Source organism: Danio rerio, chromosome 23, assembly GCF_049306965.1.
Source record: "Danio rerio strain Tuebingen ecotype United States chromosome 23, GRCz12tu, whole genome shotgun sequence".
In the NCBI taxonomy this organism is placed as follows: Eukaryota; Metazoa; Chordata; class Actinopteri; order Cypriniformes; family Danionidae; genus Danio; species Danio rerio.
Window position 1 is genome coordinate 12,131,933 of NC_133198.1, and position 9,940 is coordinate 12,141,872.

The window sequence follows — 9,940 nt, forward strand, 5'->3', positions numbered from 1 at the left end:
TCAATAGTGTGAGTCACTGAGGATACATAAACGTGAAGGGTCAATTGTGGCCTGTGTAATTATATTATAATGACATTGCATTAATCGTAAAAACTGTAATAAAAATAAAGAAAAAGAGAGATTAATAGTTTCTTTCTGTCTCTATACGTTGCCATTTTTTTCTTAAACAGACTTTTAGAAAATATTAGGTTGTCTGTGAGCATGATGGTTTCATTTGGTGTTTGTAGATCATTCCAAGGCATCCCAAACCCTAGGTGACCCTAAGTAGAATTTTATTTTGAGGTTCCTCAGTGCAACAAATAGCCTGTAATATTGTCAATTTCCTATTCACACATCATACATCTAAAACACAAATTATCAATTGTATTTGTTATGTTGCTTACATGATACTTGTTACTACTAGTCCCAGCTACTTGCCACAAAACTAAACAATTTAATCAAATCATTGATCTCAACTGTACTAATGTATTAGCACGATATTAAATGTAAAACTGACAGGAACAAAAAAATAGCCTAGCTGCATGCAGCCTTCACTAACCTATAATTATTATTTTTAAGCCACAGTTAATATGGCGGCAAATGTCAAGACAGCAGAGTGAAAGAAATTACATGCACAAAGGTGGGTAGTAACGAATTACATTCACGTCGTTACATTTACTTGAGTAAAATTGTCGGGTAATGTGTACTTTTTGAGTACAATTAACTCTTACTCGAGTAAAGTATTAGAGAAAAATAATTTCTCGTCCTTTGCTACATTTGGCGGCGTTCCTCCATTACAGTCAAATGCTAATAAATATGATTCATATGACTTGTTTGCAAATATAGCGAGGCGCCGCATTGGAGAGGTTGTGTCACGAGAGGTTGCTGCACGTCTCCTGCTTTCGGTTAGAGCCTGCACGCCTATGTAGGAATGATGGCTAAAGTCGAGGTTGTACTGCGAGTTTATACTTATGTCATGCCATGGCACGCTGTACATCAAACTGACATTGTCAAAATTATCCCAATTTAAACCTTAATAATGGTAACTATGGGATGACTAAACTGCTGTTTAATGGAAAAACTGCACTTATTAGTCATTCACACTGTTAATAATTTATAAAATAACATTTAAACATAATTTTTTACATAAAAATTGTTCTTTTATCTTCACCATGATGACTGTAAATAATATTTGACTTGGTATTTTTCAAGATTCAGCTTAAAGTGACATTTAAAGGCTTAACCAGGTTAATTCAGCAAGTTAGGGTAATTAGGCAAATCATTAATATTGATGTAGACAGTCAAAAAATATTCAGTAAGGGGGATAATAATATTGACCATAACATATAGTTTTAAAAACATTAAAAACTGCTTTTATTTAAGTTGATCTAATAATATCAACTAAAATATTATAAAATACTATAGGAAGTACTGTGAAAACTTCCTTGCTCTGTTAAACATCATTAGGGAAATATTAAAAAAAAAAAATTACAGGAGGGTAAATAATTTTGACTTCAACTGCATACATAATGAAAAGTAACTAGTAACTATTTACTTGAGTAATTGTTTCATCACACTGTAAAATGTAATTAGTTGACCTTACTTAAAAAAAGTATGCAAACTCGTTGCCTCAAAAAAATTAAGCAAAGTAAACTTAAGATTAGTGAGTTAGAAAAGCTTGTTTTTTTTAAGTGTGCAGTACTATATCAAGTAGTACCACTAACACGTTTTTTTATGTTCATGTAACTTAATAGCCATGCTTAGTGTTAACTTAATTTTTTCATTTTGTGTTGATTGCTTGATATAAATTTAACCCCACTTAGAATTACTAAATACCTACAACTTAACACTATCAGTTCTGCTCACTCATTTTTCAAGTTCACTTAAATTAAAGAAACCAATTTCCTTTAATTAGCTGCAACATGTGGCCTTTTCTCTTCCCCATTTATCTATTTTTGCTGTTACTATGTGATAAAGGCAAGCACAACACAAACATATAATTTAAAAGAACACTCACTGGTTTGATTCAGCTCCATTACAAAATTTATTCAATGCACATTCAAGTACAAAACAGCAGCTAAACAACCAAGTTGTGGTTTGATTTAACTGTATAAAATGACAAGGAAAAAAAATAAAAAATAAAATAAAATAAAAACATTTCTGTGAGCCAATTGTATGCATGTCTTCCAATATTAAACAGGTAACTACAGGACGATTTCAGTGCATGCAAAATCAATGCATTTCTGATCAAAACCGAAAGTACAACAAATACTTTTGTGTCCCAAAGAGAGCAGTCCAAGGATTAAACCAACACAAATAAAAAAATCATTAAAAGTTTTCCCAAAAAACAAATGTAAACATTTACTTGTTGTAATAACAACTAACAACTCATTGCAACACAACGTGGCACTATTTCCATCATTAGCATACCTGCATAACATGGTAGACTTTAATGGAATATTCTTTTTTTTTTCCATTGAGAACTTAAATAAGCGAGAACAGTTCCATGAAAGCATCAAACTTTCTCTCATAAGAGGAGAACATTAATGGCTGCAAAGCTTACAAAGTGCTATCTGACAGCCGACGGCTCTTTACTGTTCTAACCCAGAAGACTGTTCTTCAGAGTTAACAGTTTTGGTGGGAGTCCAAGCATCACAGTCTGAATGAAGTTGAGTGTATTTGCCATGCATTTTGGGTAATCCAAATGCAATGCATATGAAAGACCAAACAAAGGACAAACTGCCTGAGGCAAGTTTTTAATATGATCCATGACAATAACTCCCTCCAGAATGATGGCAGTGGAGATGGGCTGGAGGTCCACTGAGCTTTGACCCTCGTGAGGACTACCTTCACTGACAACTGTCAGCACACCAACAGTGATGCATTCTAGGGCCTCGTCTCTCTCTGTATCCTAAAAGACACACATTCTTCAGCATTGCAATTTATGCTATTCTAAAACATTCTTTTTTAGTGTTGTAATGTTATAAGAGAATATGGTTTTAAATATGTTTTCACACTGGATTGTAACAATAAAGCAAACAAAATGTATTTGTTATGGTTAAACTAAAGCTAAAAAGGTCTATACATCCTCAAAGAATGACACTGACTTTTCAACCTACAAAATACATCAATCACTGTACAAAATGTATATTGTATATTGAGCAGATAGAATTACATCTATGTCAACGCAGGTATAGTTTTATGTTCATGCAGACTGTAGGATTACAAATTTAAGAATATGTTTAAGATCTATGGAAGACATTTTCTGCCAAATTTAAATAAATTAAATGACTAAAATGAAAATTAAAACCAGATTAACGATTTCATTAGAGAAAACTGTATGCAAAATGTGTGACAAAATTGACAATGAAATGATTTCATTCTCATGGTGACACTGCACCACCCCTGTCAAATTGAAAAATAAAATGCAATTGGTGATTTCACATTTCATTTTCACTACAGTCTCGAGGCAAGACAGCCAATATTAAAATGAAAAGCCAAACGTAAAAAAGAAACTACAAATAGTTTTACAAAAGCTCTTTATTAACGCTCACGCAATAATAGTGACAACTCAAATTAAAATTGTAAATTTTAGTTTTCATTTTAATTCCTCTTTTATTTTGGTAAAGTGTGTGTGTGTGTGTGTGTGTGTGTGTGTGTGTGTGTGTGTGTGTGTGTGTGTAAAATTTGCAACATGAAATCTGTGGAGCAGTCATAGAAACTGTAGCAATAGCAATGTCCTTAAGTTATCTGACACTAAGTGTTGGCAATGGAAATGTGTACTTGTCAATAAAATTATATGATATATTTAACCCTTTTGTTGTGCCTTGATCACACTTGACTGCAGCAGCTCATGTTCTCAAAAAAGAATCCTGCTGAAGAAAGAACCAAGTCTCCTTGTCTTCAATTCTAAGTGTTCTACAAGACCAAACTTTTTCTTATGTGCAAGTACTTACAGAGCAAGTCTTGTAGAATTCACTGGAGTCATCACCGAGTAAAATGGGAATGCCTTTGAGGACAACACAGCGAAGTGCTGTGACGTTTGGTGTCTAATAATACACAGAGCGAGAAAAGACCAGTTAACAGAGTAATTTGCAAGGCACAACCAGACAGGAAATAAAATAGGTTGGTCTGGATGGTCTCATTTAGAACTTAATTGATGAACTATCACACAGATCAAAAGCAAAATAAACCTACTTACCATCCAGCTCATGTGCTGCATCAGCTCCCTGAGTTTCTGGCCAACAGTTCCCTTTTTTGTTTTGAAAAGTTCAATGAACCGTGGGGCATCCTGGTCCAGAGCCTCAAAGAAGTCTCTCTCAAGATTCTTACTGGCGATTCCATTAAACTCAGCAAACACCTGAAAAAGTAGAGAGAAATGGGTAGGGATGGAGAGGTGGCAGAGGGATTAACATTCCAACAAGTGTTTGGATTTCTAGTCACACACCTTGAATTTATGTTTATTTGCATTATTTTATTGGTTGAGAACAAAAATTGCTTACCTGTCTCTCTGTGATATGTGCTAATTGGGTATGTCAAAGAATTCTGGCCACTGTTGTCTTAGCGATGGTGATGCTCCTACAGGCGACAGGATCTCAGTGTCTGCTGTGCTGCCCTCAGTGTCTAATGTTGTGGTGGGTGATGACAATGCTGTTAAATGGAGAGTCACAAGAGGGATGTGATTCAGGTAAATCAGTTATTTCAGTCAAATTGCAGAGGGCATTATTGGAGTCTTGATCTTCATACTGCAGTTTAAAGTCATACTGCAGTGACGGTTTATCCACAAGTTGCACTTTGAATTCTTCAATGGACTGTGGTCTCTTAATTAAAGTCAACTTACTTATATCATCTTCAGCGATGATGACTCTCAGTAACAACCTCTGGTCCATTTTGATAACTGTTTGAAAATCTGAAAAGAAAGAAAAGATCATTTTGGCATCAAACCTAGCAACATAAAGACAAAAACACTCAAATGCAGTATCAGATTTGAAATACCAGAGCTATAGGAAAAACTAAATCCTTGCAAAAATCTAATTATCAAGCTTTTAATCAATGAACTTCTTTAAGACAAGTGAACACAGCAGTACAAAAAGTAAATGGTAAATGACTCGCTTATGTGGTTAGACATCAAGGGAACTGTAGTCCTGGGTATGATGGACTATAAATCGAACCCACAATATCTATAGAGACAGTCCAGAAATACTAATTACATCAAATATTTGAAATTCAAAATATGCATAAAATATTCTGTATGATGAAATATACTATAATGAAATAATTTCAACACAATATTTTCTTAGCTTTTGTTGTAATCCAATTGCTCTGATGTAAGCATAACTTTTACTTTAGCATGCAATAATAATACAGTTATTAGTTGAAAATACCTTTTATTGCTGGGATTATGGAATGTGTGGATTGATCACCATCTGCTTGTGCCTGGAAGGAAACTGTTAAATAAAAATACAACAATTTAGCACAACCAAGTACATGTGAAAGCTGTAACATAGGCCTATAACCCACAATGACAGCTCCCAGTATATATGTTCCCTATCATAGCAGACTATGATAAACTGAGTGTAAAGATCTTTTCAGACATTTAAACACTCTTGTCTGTAACAAACCAAGACTGATCTGGGTAGTGGGTCCTATGGTAAACATGGAAACAGCACAGCTACGAATATTGACTATGAAGTGCGAAGTGTTAAATAAAATAACATTAAGTTAGTTGACTGTGGTGATATCCCCAATCATATGTCAACACAGAGTGGTAACATTAATCCTGTTTTTGATAAGCACAGACTGTTATTGCTGGTAGCTAAAATTAGCATAGTCTTTATAGACTATTTTAAAATAAAATTATACATCCAGACTTGTTCTGATGTTCTGCCTGAGCTTACAAACAACAGTTATAAAACTCAGGAAACTCCCAAACCGCCGGGATCAGTCTGTCATCATCATGCTAGCTGCTAGTCAGTACTCGATGACAAATGTTACTGACATATGCTAACATGGCAGGTACGGCGCGAGCGACAGTTAACGTTACTGCTACACTAAAGTTTTTCCTCAATTTTAACGTGACAAAAGTCTTGAAAATAATAAAGTATTGACCAAGTTTCATCAAAATATAGCCACGTTATGTCCATAATATAGTTAGCTAGCGTTAGCCGACATTACTACACACATCATTACTAGCAGGCACAAAACACTGGCGCTGACACAGAAACAAAACGATCTGCGCAAGGGTAAATTAAAATATTTACTCACCAAATGATTGTGCCAAGCACAAGAATCGCTGTTATGCTGACGATAATCACAAGTGCCGTTGAAGCGATGTTTAGGTCCAGCTCAATGATATCCAGCTTCATCTGGTTGGTCAGTTGCGGTGACATACCGTTTGCAAAATTACGAATCCCGCCACGCCAAGACCCGCCTTACGAAGCAGCTTGATTGGTTGGGGATGATTGATTGATCTGCGCATGCCCACAGTGTCATAAACTTACTTTTTCTAAATTAATCCAGCTCAAGTAGACTGAGCTGGTAAGATTTTTCAACCTCAAAGTACAAGTAACTTACTAAAAGTGAGTGTTAATAGCAGGTTGATAAAAACTGATTAAGGTCAATTTAATATTTTTAATTAAATACCATGTTTGCTTTTACAGTGCAGATGCTTTTTTACTCTTACTCTAGTAACTTTTACTTGAGTACAAATTTCCGCAAGTACTTGTACTTTTACTTGAGCATAGATTTTGTATACTTTACCCACCTCTGAATATGTAAATTAAGGTATATTCACTGACTGCAATTATATGCCTCATACTCAACCGGATAAAAAGAAACTATTTCAATACCAAGTTTATAAAACAGAAGCTTATTTGTATTACAAATTTTCATATATAGAAATAGAAACATAACTTTGATCTATACAAGCTAAATAATATGATGTATTAAGCTTGCAAAGCTATTTGCAATACATTAACTTTCCTGCAATGTTAAAGAATAGCAGCTTTTGTGTAATATAGCCTAATTAAGATTATTCTAATTTTTTTTACTTACCTTTTTTCCTTGCTGTATTTTCTCTTCCTCCGTTTTCTTCTTTTTTATCTTTTTATTTGTTTTTTTTTTATTTATTTATTTATTGTGATTGAGTGTTTTGCTGCAGTGATCATTTTTCTTCAATCAAATTCAGTAACAATACATCATAATATTATTGCATTTGAGTTACTTAATGTACTCTTGGTGCATACGGGGACCCTAAGCAGATTTTAAGTTCGCTTATGCTTTGGGCTTTTTGGCGGTGGAGCGTTCATTGCGTTCAAGTGGTTCACCTATTTTTTTATGTAACATATTGTCACTATAAAGGGATCTTTTTTTTATTAGTGCGTTAGTGCCCCACCCCTTTTTAGCAGAGATATAGTTACAAAAGTATTTCACATATTTTTATATTTATTTTTTTTCTATACATGTTTTTAAAGCATAACACTCTATGAACTAAACCACCCAGCTACAAGAATGACATTACAAATGTTAATTTAAAGCAAATAAAAAAATTATTTTAGTATTATTTAGTAGCCTGTTAGTATACAACATTTTGACCATACCTGTTAACCTCTCGTTTTTCCTGGGATTTTCACATACTTCACAAAGGATGTCCAATGCTCTGAAATCTAAATCTGTTCTGCACTTCCGTTTTAGTTAGACATGAAAACACATTGAAAGAAATTAAAAAAAAAAAAAAAAAAACAGCGGGATTCCCTTCTTTTCCAATACTGGCGTTGTATCACTTATTTTCACATCCCAATGTTGACAGGTGGGCAAAAAGACAAGTATAAAGTGTGTATAAAGATTTTAATAAGGGTGAAATACAATCATATGAAGCATTGCCAATGACACGCATGTTGTTGTGGCTTCAAGAATAAGCATATATATCCTATACAAGCACAAAGTAATAATTGTGAGAGTAAAGAGAGATTTCAATAAGTTATTTGCTGTGCTTTATGGTGGAGATCTGTTTTGGCACACTTTGCTTACTGTGACTTATTAGTCAAATGTTCTGGAGCACATCATGAGGAATGTAGCCTTATTCCATACAAGTTGCTGTTAAATACAAATGCTATTTGCAAACAGTGTTTGGTGTAATGAAAAAAGTAATAGATTCTAATAAAAGTAAGTGAGTATGCTTTAGATTATAAAAAGCAATGAACATAAAACATAAGTCAATGTAACAAAAAGTGTTTGGTAACAGTATTACACTCTTTAAAGGGTTGCGAAACCCCAAAACACATTTTTTGAGATGTTGACAGCCATTTATATGTCCCACATTGCTAAAAACACTTTTAGGACACATATATTTCACACAAAAAAGGGGAAAATTGGTTGTTTTTACGTTATAATAGCAAATTTGTTTTTCTGTTTTGAAAATAAAATTTGAAGCTGCATCACGGCCATGAAATCCTTCTGTAAATTCCATTGTGGAGACAGGATGTCTGTATCGGCCGGTACAACATGACATCTTTGAGTTTTCAGCAAAAATTCATGAGAAAGACTTGGTTTGACCCAATCAGAGAGCTCTATTGTGAATGAGATGCAACTTCATTAATATCCATGATATAGCTTCGAAGGCGTTATTACCAGTTACAATGTTCAGAGAGATGCCACATTGTGATGCCAACCATAATTAAACAAGTGGAAGAAGAATTGTTCTGTGACATGAGAGCACCAATTGCATATGGACATGTGTGGATTACAGTGGTCTAGCATGCAACAAAAAAAAAATTAAGGAACATATTTAACCTGAGAGCTTTTCACATCTGGAAATGGTAAAATATGGATTTGCTACTCATCTTCCTTTAAAAAAAAAAAAAAAACACGGTTCCAGTTTGTGTTGATTGTTCTGTCACTACGGATTTGGTAGGTGGGTGATCAGTGTTCTTTGTTTATGTTTATTCAGAGGGCAAAGTTAGTTAGTATTAACAGCAGTACTCTTTCAATGTTTAAATACATACTTTAGTATAATTATTTTGTTACTATGTTTATAGTATGTTAATATCACTACAACATTATGGACTGGAAGATCCGCTGTAATTGCTGCTCTCTGAATGTAAACACCTTATTCCAACTATTACCGTCGTGTAGGATTTTCAACACATTTTGTGACAGGATAGTCTATACACACATGGCTGTTTAATGCTATTCTCTGCACCTATTGAGTCATCTATCGAAAAAATGGGAACAGTTTTCTCCCATATGGTGTGCAGTATCAAATTCCATTAAACCAGGGGTGGCCAACCCTGTTCCTGGAGAGCCACCTTCCCATATCAAAGACACCTGAACCAATTAATTAGGACCTGAACACCACGTGATAATTACAGGCAGGTGTGTTTGATATGGGTTGCAACTGAAATCTGCAGGAAGGTGGCTCTCCAGGAACAGGGTTGGCCACCCCTGCATTAAACCAACACCCTTCCAGCAATTTTTCACATCCAATTTCTTGTTTGTCATGGGGGCATGCATAAAATGTTCCTGAATGAAAGTGAAAGTGCCAAACTGCAGTTAAAGTCAACAAATTGGGAATGAAACACCTGAAATGACATAAAACTCTGGAGGAAATGTGGATAGCGTGGTGACGCAATGACGTTAATCGAATTATGTGCCAACATGTAAAACAGGATCATGAAAGGAACATTCAAAAAGCAACTCATGTAAACACCTTAATCATATTATTGCCTTATTCAGAATAATGTCCCTTTAAAATGTTCCAAAAGGTGAATTTTGCAGCAGTGCCATGCATGGAAGAACCACTTTACTTCCCCAAAAAGTATTCAGTCCACAGTTCTTAAAAGGCTTCAGTCCAGCTAACTTCAATTTTCTTTGCGATCTCTCCGTAGCAATGAGCCTCATTTACAAAACAATCTTCAATCCAAAAAAACACATATAATCCTCAGACACTATCCAGGACACCATT

The 9,940-nt window shown here is 34.5% G+C and overlaps 1 long non-coding RNA gene across 1 annotated transcript; it reads right to left on the reverse strand.

The window, feature by feature from the left end:
• Window positions 1-1,567: 1,567 nt before the first annotated feature.
• On the reverse strand, window positions 1,568-6,631 carry LOC101883160 (uncharacterized). The gene is made up of 7 exons (NR_170138.1): window positions 6,244-6,631; window positions 5,364-5,426; window positions 4,820-4,888; window positions 4,482-4,629; window positions 4,181-4,339; window positions 3,936-4,028; window positions 1,568-2,890 (listed from the first exon to the last, which is right to left on the reverse strand). It is a non-coding gene; the product is annotated as an uncharacterized lncRNA (long non-coding RNA).
• Between the last annotated feature and the right edge of the window lie 3,309 nt (window positions 6,632-9,940).